Here is a 25,721-nt window from a genome sequence, read left to right on the forward strand (position 1 = left end):
TTTTTATCAGCCTACCCCAACAATGTTGAAGCCAATTATGAATGGAAATTTCTCCATTTTCCAAAGAGCAACAAATACAAATTTTTTTTCTTGCTGCTTTTTTGTGCCTTTGTTTTGCTGCTTGGGTCAAGGACATGACATGGGAAAGGGAGGAGTACACAGGATATAATACAAGAGCTTTGTTATACTGTGACTTTGTATTTCCAATGAGAAACAAGAAAATTCTCATAGGAGCCTCTCCATATTTATGTTGCATTGTGGCTCCTGAACCTTTCCAAAAGCTTATATGATGATCACTTGTTATTTCCATTTGTTTCACATGAGTGTTGCAGCTCTCTTCCATTTCTATGGGTAAATGTATCACTTCTATTTTATCCAAATATTAGACAAATGCCTTAGTATGGGTGATGTGGATGAAGTAATTTTTTTAAGTCACCAGACATACCAATTTAAAAGATTATCACTACAGGATTATAAACAAAGACAGGTAAAATTGTTAATCATAAAGTAAACAAAAAGAGTTGAAAGCACCAAGTTTGCATTAGTCACCACACATACCACAGGTAGATAGACTAGAATAAGCTTAGGTTTTGAAAATACAATAGGTTAGTTACCATATAACTCAACATGCTAGTTCAGGTTCAGTGGATAATTCTACTGAAAGTTACAAGTAACTAGTGTTTTTGATTTAGAAAAAAAACATCTATTAACATTAAATACTATTTCACAGCAATCTCTCCAATCCCAATGTGTAACAAACAAAAATTGCCCAAGGGACTTATAAAAGGGATCAATGTGTTTACAATTCTAGGATGCAGTGTTAAACAGTTAAAAGACAAGGAAAACCAATCAGCTTCCAAAACTTCTTGAGGAGGGAGATTTGCATGTTCTATCCTCCTTCCTGCTTCCTGTCAGGTGGGAGAGAATTCTCCCTTGCATGGAGCCTCAGGTGAACATTCCCAGCTCCGACACTTAATGAATCTGATTTTGGCCAGACAACCTCAGCGTCTCAATTTCTCCATCCACTCAACAGAAATTCTGGTTGCTCACCTTCAAAATCCATTGATGAGAAGCACCATACACCAAGTGCTCATAATATGAGCGTTTCCTATAGCTCTTCTCCACTGAACGAACAATACTTAACATAGTGTCCTTTCCCTACCCTGCATCTTCCCCTGCTGCTCTGGACCTTTTCAGAGCCTCTCCTATGATATTCTTTCCTGTGTTCCTCCCCCCAGCAGTCTCTGTGGCCAGAAAAGCTTTATTTCATTTTGTACTTCCATAAATTACAAGGTACCTCATGCCAAGGCCCCGAACCCTCACGGAATACTAAAATGCATAGCCAGAAACCACTCAGGCTCACCTGTGGTGTTAGCGAGGTTAAAACTGAGTTACGTATGCATTCAGCGTTTAGACTTTATGAAATGTTTGTATTGCATTGATCTCACTTATAAACAGTCACAGTCCATGGTATAAAGTTATATTGAGTGTTTGCATTGTAAACCTCTGTAATTGTGTAACAGGAAAGAAGCATCAATTAGTGTAAAGTATTGGTTCTAGCTCCCTCAAACGCCCACTGAACCCAAATGAGGCATTGTGAAACAAAGGACAAAGACTGTGTTTATTGCTCTCCACCACACTCAAGAAGAGAAGACCTGCATGTGAACTCATCCCATCAGCCTGAACTCTGGGGAAGGGAATAAAAATGCCTGACAAGAATGGACTGTTTCACTGTGCTGCTTGGAATTCAGTATTTCTAAGGGATCCCCAAGCTGCTTAGTTGAGTTTAGCCCTAAAGGACACATGGCTCTTACATATATAGCAGTTACCATTACCTTTTGGAACCTAAGACTGTCACAATTACGCTACATTGATGATATCTTCATCATCTGGACCCATGGAAAAGAAGCCCTTGAGGAATTCCACCAGGATTTCAACAATTTCCATCCCACCATCAACCTCAGCCTGGACCAGTCCACACAAGAGATCCACTTCCTGGACACTATGGTGCTAATAAGCAATGGTCACATAAACACCACCCTATATCGGAAACCTACTGACCGCTATGCTTACCTACATGCCTCCAGCTTTCATCCAGACCACATCACACAATCCATTGTTTACAGCCAAGCTCTACGATACAATCGCATTTGCTCCAACCCCTCAGGCAGAGACAAACACCTACAAGATCTCTATCAAGCATTCTTACAACTACAATACCCACTTGCTGAAGTGAAGAAACAGACTGACAGAGCCAGAAGAGTACCCAGAAGTTACCTACTACAGAACAGGGTCAACAAAGAAAATAACAGAATGCCACTAGCCATCACCTTCAGCCCCCAACTGAAATCTCTCCAACGCATCATCAAGGATCTACAACCTATCTTAAAGGACGACCCATCACTCTCACAGATCTTGGGAGACAGGCCAGTCCTTGCTTACGGATAGCCCCCCAACCTGAAGCAAATACCAGCAACCACACAACAGAGCCACTAACCCAGGACCTATCCTTGCAACACAAGCCCGTTGCCAACTCTGTCCACATATCTATTCAGGGGATACCATCATAGGGCCTAATCACATCAGCCACACTATCAGAGGCTCGTTCACCTGCGCATCTACCAATGTGATATATGCCATCATGTGCCAGCAATGCCCCTCTGCCATGTACATTGGGCAAACTGGACAGTCTCTACATAAAAGAATAAATGGACACAAATCAGACGTCAAGAATTATAACATTCAAAAACCAGTCAGAGAACATTTCAATCTCTTTGGTCACTCAATTACAGACCTAAAAGTGGCAATTCTTCAACAAAAAAAAACTTTAAAACAAACTCCAACGAAAGACTGCTGAATTGGAATTAACTTGCAAACTGGATATAATTAATTTAGGCTTGAATAGAGACTGGGAGTGGATGGGTCATTATACAAAGTAAAAACTATTTCCCCACATTTATTTCCCCCCCACCACTGTTCCTCACCTTGATTATCGCTACAAAAGGTTTCCCCTCCCTGCCCCACCTGCTGGTAATAGCTCACCTTACCTGATCACTCTGTTACAATGCGTATGGTAACACCATTGTTTCATGTTCTCTGTGTATATAAATCTCCCCACCGTATTTTCTATTGCATGCATCCAATGAAGTGAGCTGTAGCTCACGAAAGCTTATGCTCAAATAAATTTGGTAGTCTCTAAGGTGCCACAAGTACTCCTTATCTTTTTGTGGATACAGACTAACACGGCTGCTACTCTGAAACAATTGATACAAAAGATCTTGAACAGCTATGCAAAGATAAGGGAATAGCCTTAAAAGGACAATCCCAGATCAGGAACTGAGAGCTTTGCTCACATATTTTGACCTGGCATCCTAGCACCTTCCCGCCCCAGATACCACTGCACTGGAACTGGTCTGATTAAGGCACTTAAGAGCCTGGAAAGACAGGAGCACAAGGGACTGATGGCAGAACACAAACATGGAAGACCAAAGAAACCGAGGAAGCGGATGAGAGCCTACCATAGATGCACAGCCAGTGAATAGATCAAGGAGAAAGCCCACCAAAAACACATGAAGCTGAGATAGAAGCTGAGAAGAGGGCACACCAGAACAGATGGTGGCTCATGCACTGCAGCTCAGAGTATCAGTGCAGCAAAAGAAGTGTCCCCACCTAGTGCGTACACCCACCCACCCACACCAAATACAGGGGAGCAGGAGAAAGTCTGCCCAATTTATAAAAAAACAGAAAAACAACAGAAAAACAGAAAACAGACAGAACTGCTTGGTAGCTCCAGTTAAAAGTAGCAAACTGCTGAATATTGACTCCTTACCAGGGCAGCGGACCTTTAATATCTGCACTGTCCAGGAGAGAGCTGGACAGTGCAGAACACACATTCTGAGAAAACTGAGTGTGTGCTGGGGTCACCCTGCAAGTGATAACCCAGGCTGGTGGAAGCCAGAATGCGAACTGGAATGTTGCTGACAGGCTGCTGGGATCAAAGCTGTACCCAGACACTCAGGGTGTGACCTGCACTGTATGCTGGTAGGCTGTTTGTCATCAGTCCTGGTTGGGAGCTACATCTGCAAACACTGTGAGGCACCCGAGGTTGTAGGTCAGGCAATGACAACCCCTCAGTGGTCTGGACTGCACACTGAATATGATGGGAGCTATTCATTTTTTTTTAAAACACAAAATAAAGTGAAATTAAAAGCTATACTGTTTAACAGGAGATCACTTGGGACACAAGCAGCACTGGCTACTGCAAAGGCAGCTTATTTAACTTACTGATGCACTGCTCGTGTTAAACTAAGCAGTTTAATCAATAGTTTGTGGGTTGCGTTTGCACTAATCATAAGGGAGAAGCTGCTTACGTGTGTGCTTTCACAGGACTCCACATATTTGTATAGTGTGTGCTTGGATATTTGCTCAATTATTTTAATTTGGACAGATATTAGTATAATTTTTCTATAGAGGCAACGGTGACTGGTTATACCTTGCAGCTGTTAAAACTGTTTTCTGTAATCCAGACAAATCTTATAAGCTAAGCAGGGTCAGGCCAAATCGGTATTTGAAAAGCATATTTCTGTGGAAGTCTTGGTAACTTCAGTACCAAGATTCAGTAGATAGAGGGAAAAGCTCTAAAGGATGTGTCCTACATTACAGACTTTTACGGTGTTCAACATATTTGCTAAGGGTCAAGTTAGCTGACATGATGCTGGCCACAAGTGATGGGCCAGTGCAGTATTCAGTTTCTAGATCAGCTAGCTAACACAATGCCTAATAATTCTGTAAAATAAACAAACCCTGAGGATCTTAGCTTTGGAATCCTGGTAAGATTCCAATTCAAGAATAATTCTACCTACCTAAATTACTGTTTGTGGACACAGTACCCTTCACTTTCCTTCAGAGATTGTGGCCAAACATTCTTGGCCACAATTTAACTGCTGCCACTTTCCATTCCATTAGCGACGCACACACTAAGCTTCTTTCTGAAAAGAATCAACAGCAGAAGCAGTAACACAGAACCCTATTGTAGACAAGGCTCCAAGGAACTACTGGTGTTTTAATCTTTGAGTAACTTACACTTGTCCATAAGCCAGTGTTATGGACAAGCCAATGGTTAAAATACGCAGTGGTACCTCATCTATACTCCCACACACCATTGCTACCAGTCCAGCTGCCCTGGTGGTTGCAATGGAGGGAAGATTTTCAGGGGGGAGTGAGGGGAGAATCCTGTAGCACAGATAAGGTTACGTGTCTTACATACCTTCACTGGTAAGTTGAAAGGTTTAATTCATTTCATGCTTAGAAAGTAAGTATTTGGGGTGCTGTGGACGAAGGTACATATTTATATATAAATATACAGATACACACATTTACCATTTTCTCTCTTTTTTTTTTAAATGTTGGTGTGGATTAAAGGAAAGTCAATTTATACAAACTTTAGTTAACTATAGTTTACCAGAAATCTCAGCAACTGTTGTATACAAAACAAAAAAAAAAACCCACACACACACCATCAGAATTTAAATTAAAATCATGTTTTCTATGTTATGTTCCTCTGCTTATTCTTAAATTTAAAAATCCAAAAAACTCAGAAGGGCAAGCACTTTATTAAATGTGAAAGTATATATAATGCTTTGATAGTATAAGCCAGTGGTTCTCAAACTTTTTTCCACAGACCACTTGAAAATTGCTAAGGGTCTCAGCAGACCACTTAATGATTTTTCCAAATGTTGTTTGTACCATTAGCTAACTATTGTAAAGCGCTTTGGATAAAAGCACTATATAAAAAAAACTTGGAACTTTTTTGTTCTACAAATAAAAGCATACAACTCATTTTAATATCAATAATCTTACCTTTCTAATGTGATTGATGTGCCCTCTCCCCCCTGCTTCAGTAACCCCCAAGCTGGGGCTGGGAAGGAGGAGAGTCTCTCCCCGGCCACAGAGCTGAGGTGGGAAGGAGGGCCATCTCTCCCCTGCAGCAGCAGCCAGGGAGCTGGGGAAAGTTGCCTCTTTCTCTGGCCGCGGCAGCTCTGCATGTCCCAAATTCCCCCACCCCCTCTTCTCATCCCACTGCCCCCTCCCACCTACCCTCTATTCCCCCCCGCTAGATCATCACCTCACTTACATGTGCATCTTCTCCAGGGTCCAGGCACCTAATTAGTGGAGCCATGCGTGCCCTTTATTCTCCAAGGCCCCTCATTCTCTAAGGCTGCCCAGACGCACACCTTAGAAGGAATTATCCACGGACCACAGTGTGAGAGCTTTGGTATAAGCAATGCACAACAGTTTACTTTACACAAACAAGATCCTTTTGCGAATCATGTTACTAACTCCTGCTTTGAAATACCTGATATTTTCTTTTACCTACTGTGCATAAACACTAACAAAAGCTATTCACCTAGTTTGGATGTTTACTTCCTATGTAAATGCCAGTTCTAAAAACAGCAGATGTGAGATGGATACATTCAGACATTAACAAAATTAAAATAAAATATCAAGAATTTACTAGGAAATCAAATGTTTAATTTTTGAGAAACAAGCCATCACCCCCCCCCTTTTTTTTAAAGTCAGGTTTTGTTTGAAGGTAGCCTGCAAAAGAGATTTTAAATCAATGATTGTTAAGCCCTTTTTGACCTCTTTATGATATATGAAGAAGGCATAAGAAGGTTGTGTGGGGGTACTTGGTCCCCCCCAATTTTTTTTTTTTTTAAACTGATGTTCTTACATTTCTACTCTGGTCTTCTCTGAACTTGCTAAAGAAGCTCTGTAATGCCTTAATTTAAAGGATCAGTATTTTGAATTTGTAAAAGGAAGCTTTTTTCACTCATGTTTCACAGGCATTGTGTAAAGATGGTCTTAAATTCCTTCCCTTTAAATAGCTCCACTTCCAATCCATTGTGATGCCATATGTCCATTAGGACTATAGTCACCTACAGAAGTCAAGACTGGACATGAACTAAATATAAAACGTCTAATGAAAAAACACACTGAAAAGGTCTTTTCAGACCTTCTTTATATCTCAAAAGAAGTCCAAAAAAGTAAAAAAAAAAAAAAAAAAAAAATTCTTCCATTTTTAAGATCCTCTTTAAATTTGTTTGATCATTTTTATATGAAATCAAATACAGCAAGCTGTGCTTCCAATATATTTATGCAGTTCATGAAACTCAAAAAATCTTTTAAATGAAATTCAGGAGATCTTTTCTTACACTGTGGGGGAACAAAAGTTACAAGCTACCAGTTTTACACTTTGGGAGATTTCTACACATAAAAATTCATTATGTTGTTTAAGCTGTAAAATTTTTAGCATATGAACTAATTGAACAAATGTCAGACACATTAACATAAGAGGAGTAATTGTGATAAGACATCAAATGAATGAACACTTCTCTGAAAATGTCTGGAAGCCACAGACCTCAAAACACCATCAATGGAGTAATTATGGGTCTATCTGCTTTACCAATGATGATATTATGGAATCTCCATCTGGGCTTTCTAAGGATTTGCTGAGATCTGTGGAAGCAACCAGTAAATTATGTAGGTCCATCAGCTTTCATTCCCACCCCCACCTTATTTTTGGAGAAGGAGGGCAGAAGAATCATAAAGGTTGCTTAACACAAAACAAGCAGAACTTAGTACTTCCTGCTTTCTAAATGCTTTGGTGTTGGGAGTAAAAATAGATGTTTAAGCCACCTGCCCATTTAATTATAAGGGCATCAATTTAATTTACAAAAATTAAAATTGTGTGACATCAACTCTTAGAAAACCTATTTCAATAAAAAAATTGCTACATTTTTACTTCATTTTTTTAAAGATTTAAAATAAAAATTTCCCTCACAATGTCAAAGTCAATTGAGCAGTTCAGAGAATCTGCAAGTAAAAAAAAAAAACAAAAAAAAAACCTGATTTTTATTGCCCAACCTGAAATAAATGCAGAGATATAACAAGTGAAAAGTAAACTTGACATTTGTTAACTTCTCACCAAGATGTTACTAACAATAGGAAAATTTTGTTGCTTACAACTTATAATTTAAGTGACAGGGTTGCTTTTATACTTTTGTATAATTTTTTAAAATTAGAGCACATATGTAACCCTTGGATTTGTGTTAAAAGTACCCAGCACAAAAATTAAACTTAGTATGGTGAAACAATATAAAAAGATCTTTTTTTTTTTTTTAATATTGATGCCATTTAATTTTAATTTGGATTTCTAGTCAGTACTCAGATTCAATACTGATTGTGGATCTAGCATGATATAGTAGCAAAGGAAATAATTTTTGTTGCAAACTAAAGTAAGTTAAACAGTGGAAAGTATAATTTAAACATTTGAATACAAACATTAACTAAGAGATTACATTTTTATTCTAGTATGCAATGTTACTGTAAATTTTAGGCTGTATGCATAATCAATAAGTGCATGTTTCACATTAATTAAGGAAAACTAAATTGTACTCAAGCTCCGTAATGGGGTGGATACTTTCAGAATGCAACTGCATAGGACAAGAGCGAGCAAGAATGTAGCTTGTCTAAACTAGCTTATACATGCCTACTGATCGGGAAAGAAATACAAAAATATGTTGCCATTGCTGGAATTTTGAAACTTACAAGGTATTACAGACCCAGTCCTATATTTATCTTATGTTCCCATTATCAATTCTAATATGGGCAAACGTTTTTCCCGTGTCCAAGTGAAACAAAGTAGTTTCCATCCCTTGCCCCAACCCTTCAAGACTGTGCTAGCAAACTGCTATCCACATACAGCAGAACCTCAAGATACAAACAATATAGTTATGGACTTACTGGTCAACCGGACACCCCATGAAACCAGATGTCAGCATTAAAAAAAAAAAACAAAAAAACAAAAAAACAAAAACAAAAGCCAACACACCACACAAACAGCAGTAAATACCGTACTTAGCCCTGGGGGTCATGGCTTGAGCTACCGGGGGCAGCGACAGGGTTCTGGGCAGGTTTTTTTGGCGGGGGGGGGGGAAAGAAGGAGAAGGGGTTTCTGACCCTCAGGAGCATCAAGGTTCAGGGCTTTAGATGGGGGGGGAGAGTTGGGGTTCGGGCTTCAGCCCCGCGGCTCCATTCCAGCTTGACCCCAGCAATTCCCCTCTAGATAAAGCCCCGATCCCCCGGCTGAAACCGGGAGCAGAGCATGGAGCTGAAGCCCTGATCCCGGGTGCCCCTCCCCCTGGTCTTAAAGCCCTGAGCCCTGGTACTCTCGGGGGGCAGAAACCCTGAGCCCCCAGCCAGGAGCCCTGGCAGCTACTAGGATCAGAAGCCCTGACCCCTGCAGCCCCAACTCCCCCACGGCTGACGTCCGTAACATTTTGTTCATAGTTATGGACAACCTCCATTCCTGAGGTGTCCGTAACTCTGAGGTTCTTCTGTACTTCAGACAATTGGAACATCAAAACTAAGTCCCAAGTCTTGTTGTTCTTTGTTGCTTTCTAGTGCTATGTTCAATTCACCCCCCGCCTGAAAAATATTGTTTTATATATATATATATATATATATATATTATATATATATATATATATATATATATATATATATATATATTAAAAAAAAAACAAAAAACACACACTAACTATACAGATAGATCTGTTTATTTTAACTCTGTTGCTGCGCTAACCTGAAGCTCTGCAGCATTTCTGCTCATCTTCGTACAAATCAGACAACGAGGAAAAAAACAACAAAGAACCAGTTCAGGTAGTTAGACTGCCCACTACTCTGAACACTTTTGTCCACCTCTGCTGAGAGAATTAGTATAGCACTGTACTTCTACCCACAGGAAATTGAAGAAAGATTCAGAGAACTCATTGTACTGAAGTTTTTCTTTAGCTAGCCCAGGTTTCAGCCATCATACATAAAGTGCCTCTGAAAGCGAGCTGTATCCCAAGTAACACTTGCAGTCTTCACCATCCTACTATTGCAACTGATTTTGTGCTTAAATGTTGTTTACTTACAGTTTATTGTTGCTTTCTGTAAGGATTTTACAAGGTAAGCATGAAAGTAAAGAAAAAAATAACTTAAAACATTTGCATCTACAGTTGTATGAAAAATACTAATTTTTCAGGTATATTTTATGTTTGAATCCAAGTGTGAAATGGCTATTATTTATTAATAATGAACCTATTAGACAGCAACAGTCACCTTTAAAGAGAGATTAGTTCCTTTCCCCCACCTCCTTCCCTGTATGAGCTCCTACACTACAAAAACAGAACAAAGTATGCACCCTACTACTCATATCCTGACTTTCTTAAACAAAACAGCAACCCCACAATGTTTACTGGTTATTCTACCTGGAATTACTGATGGCAAATCTACCAGATATGCAATTTCCAAAGCTTCGGTTTCTTTCATTCCTGACTAAAAAAGTGCTACTGGTAGTAACAAATTGGGAGCCTTGTCTTTCTCGGATCTGGCCATTTCATTCATCATGAGGCTTTTACTTTGCACAGTTTATGAAAGCATCCAACCAATTCGGAACAATGGAAAACACCACATTGAAAGATTTAGTGTCCAGAATGGAGGTCAAGAATGGAAGTAACTCCTTTATCACTCTACAGTACATTAGCACACTAGTTCTGCATCAAATAAAAACAAACATGTCTAATATTTCCTCCTGATAAACCAATACATATAAACATAAATCCAAATTACAGAAGGCACATTTCTCTATGTTCCAGACAAGATAGTAGAAGTTTAAAACAGACTCATGGGGACAATTTCTGTACTAGACCGCTTAGGGCAAGATCCACGCTTCATAGAAAATGGCAATTGTTTAAACCTTCTGCAATGTGTTCATTAAACTTTTTAAACATTAAATCATTAAACTTGAGAAGCTTTAAAAAGAACTAGGGAAAGAAGCTTTCGTTTTAAAAAACTGGACTTCAATCCTGCAACTTATTCCACATGGGTGGACCTCTTCTAGCCAGGGCCCCAACTCAACTTAACAGGTCACAGTATGGGCACAAGCATCTGCTTCTAAGGGAGCTTTAGTTCTCAACTTCTTGAGAGAGAAAGGCAGAATGAAACATTTGGCATCTGAAGCAAAACACGAGATGGCTAGCAAAAACTGAGCCTAACATGAGAGTTTATTTTTATCATTATTTGCATTATCATAGTGCCTAGAAGCTTTAGTCAAGGACCAGAGTTCTTTGTGTTAGGTGCTGAACAAACAGAACAAAAAGTCCATGTCTCAGAGGGTTTCCGATCTAAGTATCTTGAGTAATTTTTTTTTTTTTTAGCCATCACCTAAATAAGTTACGAGCAGCTACAGAGACTGACATTTACATTTCCCATGTAAAATAGAAAGAGCACACAGAAGGAAGCTTTTATCTACTAAGTTATTTGCAGTTGCTTGGTACAGATTTGAGCAATCATCTTGCAGTTAACTTGGCAAACAATAACCAACCAGTGATTGATCACTCAGAATTGTTGCAACTTCTGTGCAACAATGCTTTTCCCACTTCTCCTGCATAACAACTGTAAACACACGACTCTCCCACCAATTATAACTGATTTAAAAAAAAAGGAACCAGAGAGTTCTGTTTTTTGGATAACTGTACCCAAAAAGCCAGAAAAAAAAGACCTTGGAGATCATGAGATTAAAATCTGTAGCATAACTAATTATGATGACCTGCATCTACATTACAGACTACAGAAGATTCAAAGTTGGAACTTATGTGTAATATTCCATGCAAAATGTTTTGCTAGTATGTGTACTGGAGTTACACATTGCAGCTTCAAAAAAGATTCCTTTCTTTCTACACAAGAAAATACAGCCCTTAAGTATATTCCATTAACAACATTTCCCCATATAATGCCGGCCGTTCTGTGTGCAGTTCTCCTTCAGCTATTAAGAAATGCTAGGCTCATGTTTTCCTTTACTAGTAGGGCGCGCACACACACAAATCTTCCTAGGGCTTTTTTAATCCATTTAGAGATACTGCTCTACTTAAATACAATAGTTTAAAAAAAAAAACAACCACCCTGATTTTTGAGGTAAGGAGAAAATGGGACTAATGGAATGTCAATGAGAGCAGGACAGGAGCTAGGGGAGTTCTTAGAACTATCATTATGAAAATTTCTTGAATAGATCAGGGTTTTTCAAATTTCATTGCACTGAGACCCTTTCTGACAACAAAAATTACTACATGATCCCAGGGAGGGGACTGAGCTCCCCCAAACCCTGCTTCCCTGGGCGTGGGGGCCAAAGCCACAGCCCAAGCCCCACCACCCCAGGTGCGGGGGGAGGACCCAAAGCCGAAACCCAAGAGCTTCATCCCCAGGCAAGATGCCTGTAACCCGAGCCCAGCTGCCCACGGCTGAAGCTCTGGGGCTCAGGCTTTGGCCCCAGGCCCCAGCAAGTGTAAGCCAGCCCTGGCAACCCCATTAAAATGGGGTCATGACCCACTCTGGGGTCCTGACACACAGTTTGAGAACTGCTGGACTAGTAGACAACACTGTCTACTCCTCTAAACCGATTTTCTCACTAAAAATGTTTTCCATGACAAGTTTTAGCTGGAATGGACCCTAATGGGTTCAAAAACACAGAAGACAGCTACCAATTTGAAGTTTCGTGAATGGCAAAAGGTTTCCTTTAGATTCTGAATTTTTGTTCCTATTGTGCTGAAACTTGAGGCTCCAAAAACTCTGAGGCAAGCACAAAAAGTTGTAAAGACATTTCACGTTATTCTGCAGAACACACAGGCTGTCAGTTCAATTTTAGCTACACTGGGAAGTCAAGTATAATTGGCAGGCCAAAAAACAATGAAGAGCAACTAGCAAAAGACAAAAACTACAGCAAAAACGTTTTAAGTACATCAGATGCAGGAAGCCTGCCAGTCAGTGGGATCAAGGTGCTAAAATGAACACTCAAAGAAGCAAGGCCATTGTGAAGAAGCTAAACGAATTCTTCCCATTGGGTCTTCACTGCAAGAGATTATGAGGGAGATTCCCAGACCTCAGCCACTCTTTTTAGGTGACAAATGTCAGGAACTGTACCAGACTGAAGTGTCAGTAGAGGTAGTTTTGGAATACATTGATAAACTAAACAGTAATAAGTCACCAGGCCCACAATGGTATTCACCCAAGAGTTCTGAAGGAACTCATAGGATATTGCAGGACTACTAACTGGATATCTAACCTATTGATTAAATTGATTCTGGACCAGATGACTGGAGTGTAGCTAATGGGACACCAATTTTTTTTTATTTTTATTTTATTTATTTATTTAATTTAGTAATATAAAGCTCCAGAGGTGACCCTAGCATTACAGACCAGTAAGGCCTAACTTCAGTACCAAGCAAATTGGTTGAAACTATAGTGAACAGAATTATCAAACACATAGATCATGATTTCTTGGGGAAAGGAATCAACACAGCTTTTGTAAAGGGAAGTCATGCCTCAATCTATTAGAATTCTTTGATGGGGTAAACAAACATGTGGATTAGGATGATCCAGTGGATATAGTGTATAGAAAGCCTCTGACAAGGTCCCTCACCAAAGATACTTAAGCAAAATATGCAGTCATGGATAAGAGGGATGGTCCTCTCATTGATCAGTGACTAGTTAAAACAGGGCTTCCCAAACTGTGGGCAGCCGCTCACAGGTAAACCCGACAGAATCCCGGGTGGTCCGCTGGCGGGGCAGAGATTGCCCTGCTTGACAGAGCCTGCTTGGAGAGCATATGTAGGGGAGTTTTGGGGTGCGGTCTGAAAGACCGGAATTTTTCGGGAGAATAGGGGAGAAGCTGGGGTCAGAGTAGCAGCAGAGGGGCACCTAGAAGGTTTCTTTCTCCCTTCCTCAGTAACTGGCTTGCAGGTGGCAGGGCAGTGGGAGGGATCGGGTGGTTCGCTATTTTGCAATGAGGAGTATCAAGCCCTTCTTCTCCACCCCCAGGGCACTGACCGACTCCCCTTCCCCTCTCCATTGTCCATGCTAGAAGCCACCCTCCATTGCAGGCTGCTCACTGTGCCCTCCTCAACCATCCATCCCTTGAGGGTGCAGCACAAAGCTGCCAGTGGGAGCATTCTTAGCAGTTAGGCTCTCTCAGCCATTTTGCCAACTGGGGGCTCTTCTGCCCCATTCCCCACAAACTTGGGTTCCCCCCACTCACACTCCCACCCACCACAATGAGGCTGACACACCCCTTCCAACACCCTAAACTCTTCATATGCCACAACCCAACCCACCCCTCCAACTCTCATGAGCCATCTGTCATCAGTGTCCTCCATCTTGGATGAAGCTGATCTGCGTCGCCCCTCACCCCTCTGGGGCTGAACCCCTGCTCTGACTAGGGGTAACAGGTTCGGTCTCCTTTTCTCCCCACTGGCAGGGGCGCTCTCCCACCTGCAGCAGAGAACTGTGCCCTACAGGCTGAGCTGACACTGAAAACAGACCCACAGTTAAAAGACAGTAAACAAAAGGCAAGAACAACCAGTCAGTTTTCAGAATGGAGAGAGGTAAATAGTGTCCTCCAGAGGTCTATACTGGGACCAGATGTTCAACATTCATAAGTGAATCTGGAAAAACAGCGAGGTGGCAACGTTTGCAACAATACAAAATTACTCAACACAGTAAGTCCAAAGCTAACTGCGAAGAATTAAAAGGGATCTCACAAAAGTGTGCGACTGGGCACCAAAATGGAAGATGAAAAGCAATGTTGATAAGTGGGAAGCTATGCACCTTGGAAAAACATACCCTAACCATACATACAAAATGAGTGGGTCTAATTTAGCTGTTACCACTCAAAAAAGCTCTTGGAAAAATCTCTGAAAAATCTGTTCCACATGCAGCAGAAGTCAGAAAAACTAACAATTGGCTAGGAACCTTAGGAAATGGATAGATAATGAGGAAAATATCACAAGGCCACTATATAAATCCATGGTCCATTCACACCTTGAATACGGATGGAGTACTGTTCTAGTCAGCCCCCTCTCCAAAAAAGGGTATGCCAGAATTGGAAAAGGTACAGAGAAGGGCAACAAAAATGAGCAGGGCATGAAACAGCTTCCATATGAGGAAAGATTTCAGTCTAAAAAGACTAGGGACTGTTTAGCTTGGAGAGACAGAGACACAAATAAAGGTGGATGTGAAAGATCTATAAAATCATGACGGGGGTGAAAAAAGTGAATAGGGACGTGTTACCTACTCCTTCACATCACACAAGAACCACACAATAAAAATTAATAGGCAGAAGTTTAAAACAAAAGGAAATTCTTCTCCCAGTGCACAAGTCTACCTGTGGAACTCGTTGCCAGGGGACGTTGTAAAGGTCAAAAGTATAACTGGTTAAAAAAAAAAAATTAGCAAGTTCATGGAGAATAGGTCCACCAATGGCTATCAGCCAAGATGGTCAGGGATGCAACCCCATGCTCTGGGTGTCCCTAAGTCTATGACTGCCAGATGCTGGGACGGATGACAGTGGATGGGATCATGCAATAACTGCCTTGTTCTGTTCATTCCCTTTGATGAACCTGGCACTGTGGAAGGCAGGATACTGAACTAGATGGACCATTGGTCTGATGCAGTATAGCCAGTCTTACGTTCACTTAGTCTTTTTACCCCTTCTCTAAAGTCATAAATGGGATAGGCACATCTATCATGGACAAGATAGCCTTTCTCACCACACCCCACATCAGCACCTGCAATTCGAGGGGACCTCAGCTCTCTGACTACAGGTGGAGTTTGCAGGGGTTAGAATCTTCAGCCACCTGTAACAGCCTAGAGTTTTGCCTCCTCTGGGGCCAACCCACAGGGGCGGCGAGTTCTATGAGTGTCCGGGCTTCAGCAATATCCAGGGCCTTGGGGCCCAGCACCTCCAATGTTTGGGGCAGGTCTCTCCCCCAGCCCCGCCTGCCACCCGAACATTGCCTCCCCCCGAGTGTCCCCCTGCCCCCGCATACCTTCCCTGGGCCCCAGAGCAACCCTGCCTCTCTGCTGGCCCCTGGCATCAACTGCTGCCACAGGCTCCTATTGCCCCCATCCACTATTGCCAAGGCAGGCCGACCCTGACCCTGTCCTTCCCCCCAGTCCCTTCCCTTTTCTGGTGGGACCCTCCACCAGCACAGGGCCCACCCCCACCTGCAGTCACCACTTCTGACCCATGCTGGGCAAGGGACAGCCCCATCCCCCACCCAGTGAGGCTACAGTGAGGGGCAGTAGCAGGGGAGGAGGTACACATATGATGGCAGCTCTTCCTCCCAACACCCACCACAGGGGAGGCGAGGAGGCTTCCTGGACCTGAGAGGGACCCTAGGAGCACGTGCAGTAACAGTGGTGCGATGGTGAGTGTGCTGCTGGGGTGGGGGTTACACTTGCACTTCAAAGCACTGTGTCACGAGCATTCCCGCAGCAGCGCTTTGAAGTTTCCAGTGTAGAGGGGATTAGCTCTGAGCACTGGAAGAGCAGCTACACTAGTGCTTTAAAGTGCTCAGACTTGCTGTGCTCAGAAGGGTGATTTTTCACACCCCTGAGCCAGCAAGTTAGAGTGCTATAAAATTTTAAGTGTAGACAAGCCTTAGTCTCAAAGACTATTGTTTCTCACTCTTCATCAGCCAACAGCCTCTCCACATGGTAAGCAGTTCAAATCCCTAGGCAGACCAACAAGAAATTGTCCTGCAATCTTCAACAATGTTCTCCCCGCATCCTTCCCACATACCTCTCAGGTGTCAACTGTCCCTATTCCTCTCTATAAAGTGTAAAATGTGAACTCAAAGTATGATTTAAACAAACACTATTTCAGCTATAGCTGAGTTTTATACCAAAGAGCTTCTACAACACAGTTTTGCATGTCAACTGACAATGCTGTGACAAAACTGAAGTTGAAGATTTGAGATAGCACGCAAGTTGAAAACACAAACTCCAAATATACAGAAATTGTGAGTTAGATTTTTTTTTTTTTGGTGTCTTGAGGGTTTGTTTTTTTTTTTTTTGTATTTGCCCTTCAGTTTTAGAGACTTAGAGTTCACATTTTCAAATTTTAATCTCTCTCCATGAGGGCTAGAATTTTTTTTATTTTGTTAAATGAAAGTTGATATTCGCATGCAATCACACCACTCAGGAGCTAGCTCTATAAGAAAAAACACCAAACCTTGTAAGACTTAAGATTGTGAGCACTGACAACAATGCAAACATACCAAAAGTTGCAGCCTGCACTGAATATTAAGAGGAGGAATACTGAATTTAGGGAGGTAGATTGGAGGGGGAAGGGAGATCACAGTATAGCCTAGGGTGGCTACTTGTAACAAAGCCAGACTTAAGCATATTTCCAAAACCGGGGGGGGGGGGGGGACCTTTAAATCTAAAGACATGTACTATTCCAGTGTCACTCTCACCATAGAAGCAGCAACACAATTTGAACTTAGTAGACTTAATTCAACCAGTTTTTCCTATTTGCATCTGAAAACAAGTAAACTTTCTGGAGATTCAAAATCTAGTGACTTCACAGAATCTAACTCTGGAAATTATAGTCAGTCATATTTAGCTTGGAGACATTAGGCACTCTCTTGTTTTCGCCAGGAAGCTTTATAAAATTTTAGTGTTTGTAACAACCACCTTGAAGTCAAGAGTTTACCAATGGAACTCAAATTTTCCCGTGGCAACACAAACTAGTTTGAATTTTCGTTTTCATTATCATTTGGAAACAAATTTTCCCCCTTTCTGCCCACTCAGGTGTCAAGAGAATGATAAGGATATTGCCATGTTAACTCAGTAAAACCTAATACCCATTTCAGAAAGCAGTTACAATCTTTAGTTCAGCAAATACTCCCCATAACATGTGCAGATTCTAAACTGAGAAGGAACCACTATGATCATCTAGTCTGACCTCCTCTATAACACAGGCCATAAAACTTACCCAGAATAATTCTCAGAGCAGATCTTTTAGAAAAACATGTAATCTTGACTTTAAAATGGTCAGTAACGGAGAATCCACCATGATCTTTTGGTAAATTATTTCAATGGTTGATTACTCTCACTGTTAAGTTGTAAAATTTTATTTCCTGTCTGAATTGTCTAGCTTCAGCTTCCAGCTATTGGATCATATTATACCTCTCTCTGGTAAACTGAAGAGCCTATGAAATATTTGATCATCATGTGGGGATTGACAGCCGTAATCACATCATCCCTTAGACTATTTATCTTAACACAGGGAAGGCTATCACTATAATGCAAGCTTTCTAATCCTTTCATGATTATTGTTACTTTTCTCTGAACCATTTTCAAATTATCAATATCCTCCTTGAACTGTGGGCACTAGAACTGGACACAGTATTCCAGCAGCAGTTGCACCAGTGCCAAATACAGACATAAAAATCTCTCTACTCCTACTCAAGATTGCCTTGTTTATGCATCCCAGGACAACATTCGCTCATTTGGCCACAGCATCATACTTGGGAGATCATGTTCAGCTGATTATCCACCACGACCCCTCCACCCCAGATCTTTTTCAGTCACAGCTTCCCAGGATAGAGTTCCCCCATCCTTTCCTCCATTCCTTTGTTCCTACATTATACATTTACATTTAGCTATATTAAAATACCCATTGTTTGCTTGCAACCAGTTTACCATCTGATCCAGCTAACTCTATAAGTAACCTGATCTCTTCATGATTTACCTACTTCCTCAATTTTGGGGTTATCTGCAACCTTGATCAGTGATGATTTTACGTTTTTCTTGCAACTATTAAATAGTGTAGAACAGATTACTGTGGGATTTCATTGAAAACAAACCTGCTTGCTCCATTATGATTCCACATTTACAGTTACATTTTGACCTATCAGTTAGCCATTTTTTAAATCCATTAATGTGTGCCATGTCAATTTTATATCAGTCTAGTTTTTTAATCAAAGTGTTGTGTGGCACCTACTCAAGAACCTTACAGAAGTATATTATTTCAAACAGTATTACCTTTATCTCATTTTTAAAAAATGAATCAAATTAGTGTGACAGGATCCATTTTCCATAAACCATGTTGATTTGCATTAAGTTATTGTCTTTTCATTCTTTATTTATTGAGTCCCATATCAGCTGCTCCATTATCTTTGCCAGGATTCATGTCAAGCTGAATTGATTCTTTGAGAGAAGAGATACTGTCATGAGCAAGCTTCTTTAAGCACCTTGGATGAACCAGATTCTTGAGTTCACAACTTTGACACAGGTTTCTGTTTTTTCTTTTGTGGGGATTTTTTAACTAGGAGGCAGTTCCCAGAATTACTGCCATTACAGTGCAGTGCTGCTTATGACTGCAATACTGCCAATCAGAGACCTTGCAGTAGTTTTGGTGGCAAAAGTACGTTACAAACATCAGCTGCGTGAGGTTACAATATCTCAGAAAATTGCTATTGACACCAAGTTACTTTACTAGTTCCTGCCTACAACAGAAATAAGTAGCAGAGCTTCCTTCACAATCAGGAGAAGCAACATTCATGACTCCAGACTACATGACAATGCACACCCAGTGATCTTGCATCCATAATTTTCCTTCTTCCCCATATTATTCTTTATCTACTAGCATATTTTATAGCTTTCCATATATTAAAATGCCTCATCATCAAAGTCACAAATGCCTGCCCTAGTTCTAAACAGATGGAGAGGATGACACCTGACATAAGCCAGCAAACTTTAGAGGACACAATGCTTCCAAGAATGGCAACTGGACACCTCAGCCAAAATACAACCCAATAGTCTGTACTGGTGTATATGGCTACAGAAAGAGAACTGATGAGAGGGGAGTTTTTTAAATGGTTGCAGGGCAAGGAAGTAAGGAGGAAGAGAATTCCAGACATTCACCTGCTAGTAACATTATAGGTAATAAATGAGAGGCATACAAACACCAATGCCAAATAACCCTGAAGAAAAAAAACCAGCATGTCCTGGTGTGAGATCTCCCTCTCCTCCTCATCCAATGGACAGTAAATACTTGCCTAGAAAATTTTACTGAAAAGCAATTCTCACATGGGAACGGCTACTCTGCTAGTTCACTTGAAAAGAATCATGAAAGGAATATTTCAGTAGCCTGTCTCAGAGAGTACAAGAAAGAAAGGAGTAGTAAGGGAAAAAACACATGAAATAGATCAGAAACCACTGAATGATCTACCACAGATTACCACTTGCCTAGCCATACCCACCTGTAATACTGATTAGACTATAAAAGGAACTATGATAAGGGTAGGCTTTCAATGATGAATACACACTGACAGACACTAGATGATACACAAGAGATTATTTGGAGATACCATATTTGAAGTTCAATGTATTGAACTTTAACAAGTCAGGAAAGCTAAGATGCTTTAACCAAACTGTACTCAAGAATTGCAGTTTAAAGTCAAAGGGCCTTGTGTTCCTAAGTCACTTAGGTGCCTAAATATGGGTTTTGCAGCTACGGTTAGAAAATGTTGACCAGTGTTAATAAAGTTATTGTGAATTATTTTAATATATTGAAAGTCTAAATAACTTTTCATTGTTAACAAAGTAATTATGTTTGATATGACAAAGATGATATGCCACTAAGAAAAGTTTAATACAAATACCAATTTTAGCCCTTGATGCTGCAAACACTTATGGACAAGCTTAACTTAAAAGGACATGAAGTCAATGGGACTATCCATGTGAGTAAGATTATGTAACCTGTTTAACTGTATGAAAATTAAGTCCAGATTTTGCAATGTCATTTTTTTTTGCCTATAGCAGTTTTGTAAAACTCCAAGTTGCACTAGCGACATGGCCATTTTAAACATCTGAATTTATTTTATTATAAAATTTAACCGAAAGTTACAGTAGGACAAATTTCAAAATTAGTTTTACAAACCCTCATCCAGGTTTAAATCAATGACTTCTTTTTAAATCTGAAGAGAAGATTGAGGGGGGACATGGTAACAGTCTTCAAGTAAACAAGAGACTGTTATACAGAGGAGGGTGATAATTGTTCTCCATAGCCACTGAGGACAACAAACAAAATGGGGCTTAAATTGCAACAAGGGAGATTTAGGTTAGACATTAGGAAAGCACTGGAACAAAATTATTTAGGGGATTGTCTAGCCTGTTCTTAAAAATGGAGATTCCACAAACACCTGCCAGCGATAGTCAAGATAATACTTCTGCCACAGAGCGGGGGAATGTATTAGATTATATATTGAGGTCCTTCCAGTCCTACAGCTGTACGATTTCCCTGAAATCTCATGAGTTAATCACTTTGATTAAGTTGCTCCACCCTGACAAAGTAGCTTTCATCATATCTGAAAGTGGTAAAAGCATCAGACTGATGTTTTTTCCATTATAAGAAAACTATTTGCAAAAAGAAAAGGAGTACTTGTGGCACCTTAGAGACTAACAAATTTATTAGAGCATAAGCTTTCGTGAGCTACAGCTCACTTCGCTTATGCTCTAATAAATTTGTTAGTCTCTAAGGTGCCACAAGTACTCCTTTTCTTTTGCGAATACAGACTAACACGGCTGCTATTCTGAAAGAAAACTATTGAATATGCAGTACAAATCATGCATGCCATTAAGAAAGTTTCTAGGGAAAGGCTCCTTGGCCACCTAAGCTTTGCATTGTAAGTTTTGAACGTAAGAGTCAAAGTGATGTGTTGTTTATGTTACAAGCTTTTCCAGAACAGCTTAAAGACTAAATATGAGGTGTAATAGAAATACAGAAAAAGATGGACTCAGGCCAGGAGTCAAAGTTAATTTTCGGTCTGGTCCTGAGCATTGTTTGAGCATCCTCAACATCCTGCTGATATTAATCGATGTTGCAAATGCTTTGACTTCTTGGGATCAAGCCCGTTGAAGCCAACCATGAGAGGCTCCAACCAAAAGAAGTGCCTATAGCGTGCATGGCCTTCATTGCAAGGATCTTGGCGTGAAAGCCTGGGAGAGGGCTGCTGGTGGGTAGCAGGAGCCTGCAGCAGCCTCCCCCATCCTATCCTGCTTCCCATTACCCTTCACTTCCTCCCTGTGCCCTTCCCCATTTTGCTTGTCACCATTTCAGCCTCTCACCTCCCTCTCTGGAAAGGGCCTGTTGCAGCCAACAACTACTGAGTCCTTCCACCACAATGCCAGCTGCTTCATGCTAGCTGAGCACCAAAGGGAGCATCAAAAGCACAGAAGAAAACTCCCTGCTCTCAGGCTGATGCACAGTGGCCCCTGATCACTGAGAAGAATCACCGCTTTCTCTCTGCAACCCACCTGAATAAGAGATTTGAGCGAGGCAGAAATACATGACACCAAGCAGCTTGGCTACAACTTTCAATTAGTTTTCACGATTTCCTTCACATTCATCAAGTGGCAGAAAAAACAATGCAAGTCATTCTCTGACTAGCATCCAGAGTTGGACGCAATACAAGCAACAATGTCAGTCACCACTACCATTCCTGCACATCAAATAACGAAGGTCTCTATTCTAACACAGAGCGCAATGAGCCTTTGCCTTTCAGGCTGATTAAATGGGCGATATGAAAATTCTCACCTGACTGACCACCCACATGTTTTGTCTGAGCAGACTGTGAACGCTTCCTGGACCACTGTCATTTACCACCATTCACAGGCTATTTCATGGAGAAGAGGCAGAAGAGATAAAAGTTAAGAAATAAGTTGTCAGCCAAACTAAAACTCATCTCAATGCTCAAGTTTTTTTGTGAGGAAGAAAATGAAGGCTAGATTTAAAAAAAATACACTGTATGCATCCAAAAGCAACAAACTGTAACTGCCAGAGATCATTTATTCTGGTTTTGGAGTTTCACACAGATATGAACACAAATTCATTTTATTCCTTTATTTTGTATAACTATTTTTTGTTTGAAACTGTTGGTACTGAATAGTGCAACTATTCTCACTCTAAGAAAAGGAGGGCATCTTTCTCTACTATGAAAATTATGGTCACATTAGTGGTCAGTGTTCTCTGGTCCTAAATGAAGGCAGCTCAGAGACTGGCCCATGTCAACACTGAATCAGCTTTTGGATTTGAGCTGTGAATGCAGCTCTCCCTATCTACAATAAACCCAGCCTGGTTAAAGTAGGGATGTGTAGTCCAAACCCCCAAGTTTTGTATAGTGCAGCAAATATACAAGGCAGTGTACAATAGGTGAATTGTGACGAACAATCAAGATCCTGTCTTGAAGAGGCTAGATTCCAAAAAACACTTGCAGTTACAGTACCAATTGAAAGAAAAACTACAGGACCACCTCACAAAATAGATGTGCAAAAGACTTCTCTTAAGAGATAAAGCAAGAGAAAGTTTGTCATATTATAAGTGAAACATCATTCCAAGCAGGCTAGACTGCTTGAAAGAAGGCATAAAGTTAAGAATGGATAAAGGGAGCAGCTAGGCCAGTAGATCTCAACCTGGAGAACATATACTCTTCGCAGAGGTCTTTCACAGGGTACATCAACTCATCTAGATATTTGCCTAGTTTTACAGCAGGCTACATAAAAATCACTAGTGAAGACAGTACAAACTAAAATTTCATACAGACAATGATGACTTGTTTATACTGATCTATATACTATAGAACAAAATGCAAGTACAATATTTATATTCCAATTGATTTATTTTATAATTATATGGTAAAAATGAGAAAGTCAGCAATTTTTAGTAAAGTGTACCGTGACACTTTTGTATTTGTATGTCTAATTTTGTAAGCAAGTCATTTTTAACTGAGATGAAATTTAGGGGTATGCAAGACAAATCAGACTCCTGAAAGGGGTACAATAGTCTGGAAAGGTTGAGAACCACTGAGCTAGGCAACAGGCCTGGCTGGATCATAAGGAACAGGAAAAAGGCATAAAAGAATGCATTTACCTTTCTTTTTTAAAAGCTGCTCTCCCCACAGTCCTGCATTAGTTTGCAAACACACTACCAGTTTTCAAAATTCATTAAACTTATTCATCTCACAATGATGTATGTTCCACAGAATTTCCATAGTAGTCATGCAGGTTAGCTTTTGCTGTGAAAAGTACATGAGATAGCTAGTTTCATCTGGACATAAGTTGATAAAGGAAAACAAACTGCTCCAGGCTCTTGAGAAACTACACAGCAAGTTCACTGTCAGTATTCCATTAACTAGGTTCTTAAAGAGAACTTTACCTACCATTTCAATTATACAGAGCTCTCTCCCCCCCCCCGCCCCAGCCTAGCATACAACTTATAAACATGAAGTTTCTAAATAAAGCATTTCCACTCCAAAATAAGTCCAAGCTGCATGTATTCAAACCCAACATTTAGGTAAATGTTGAATATAGTGTTCCCCCCCGCCACAGCTCCATCAGCAGAGAAAAAAAAAAAAATCAGGTCAGCTGTTAGACAGTGCTTCATTTCATTGGTGCAACCTTGCAACAAAAGGACAGAGAGGTCTTGCTCACTAGTCAACAAGACAATCTCTAAAAAACTCACAATTGCGTGTCATGTGTAAGAAAGAACTAGATAAGTATTACAGCTACAAACCCAAAGGGGAAAAAAAAAAAAAAAAAAAAAAACCACCCTCCTTCATCTCAGGGGATACTAACATCTTCCTACAAGATGGGATGGCAAAAAGAGAGCTGCCTTTTATTTAAAATGTTTACTAATAAACAAGAAGTAAAACCATAACACATTGAAAAATATGAAACCGAGTTGAATTGAGAGAGAATGTTCATTAGTTTCCCATTTTAAAATTTAAGAAATCAGTTAAGCAGGAATCTCATTAAAATGTCACTATCCAGCTCACTACATAGCTAGCCATTTGGTACATTTTCTTGATAGTGACCCATACATTAGAGTATGAACACGTTAACTACCACGCTGGCCTGAAGTATACACCTGTGATACAATCTTTGCAGACAAAGAAGGGAAACGTTCATTAAGCAACATTAGAGTTACTTGTGAATACCAAACTACTCAAGTGCAGTACTGGTCATGCCCAAGGTTACAATTTAGTTCATTCAACCATATCCTATGTTAATGCATTTAGGAAAAAAACAGTGACCTAGGTCATAACTTTAGAGATCTAATAACAACCAAATGAGTAGGGCTACAGAGCACTTTAGCAAAACCATTCTGGTTTACTGGCCTTTAATAGTTCTGTAAGAGTGATAAAGATCGAACAAGAGAAATACTCCCATTTCCCAATCAGGAACTCATGCAAGGACATACTGGAAAAGTTCTCAGGGCACACACACTGTTCAGACGTGTGCGCCCTTAGAGCGCATTACAACATTGGAGAAAGATCATATTTTAACCAGGTTTAGAATTACCCCACAGAGCCTTCTCTGGATTATTGACACTGTATTAAAAGTGTGTGTGAAGTGGGCTGTAGCCCATGAAAGCTTATGCTCAAATAAATTTGCTAGTCTCTAAAGTGCCCCAAGTACTCCTGTTCTTTTTGCTGATAAAAACTAACACGGCTGCTACTCTGCAATTTTTAATACGGCGTCAATAATCCAGAGAAGGCTCTGCCACGTAATTGTAAGCCTGATATTTCTCCAATGTTGTAAAACTGCCCTGAGAGCTGATTTAAAGTTGGTCTTTTACTTACTCACTTTAGGGTTCCACCAGTCTCCAATACAAGCCTTTAAAACACTATGTGGTAAGAAATTTTCTATGTAAATTTAATTATAATGGAGTATTCTATAACATGTCAGGCTGAGCCAATTTACCATGAGGATGCAAGACAGGTAAGAAAGGAGAGCGAGTTGGGCGGAGCACACAATTTACACCCAATACCTAC

At 40.4% G+C, this 25,721-nt stretch overlaps 1 protein-coding gene across 5 annotated transcripts in view; it reads right to left on the bottom strand.

Moving 5' to 3' along the window:
* Positions 1 to 25,721, bottom strand: part of ARL15 (ADP ribosylation factor like GTPase 15) — a 333,479-nt gene that overhangs the window by 306,850 nt on the left and 908 nt on the right. The window lies entirely within an intron of this gene.

Source organism: Dermochelys coriacea, chromosome 5, assembly GCF_009764565.3.
Source record: "Dermochelys coriacea isolate rDerCor1 chromosome 5, rDerCor1.pri.v4, whole genome shotgun sequence".
Taxonomy (NCBI): domain Eukaryota; kingdom Metazoa; phylum Chordata; order Testudines; family Dermochelyidae; genus Dermochelys; species Dermochelys coriacea.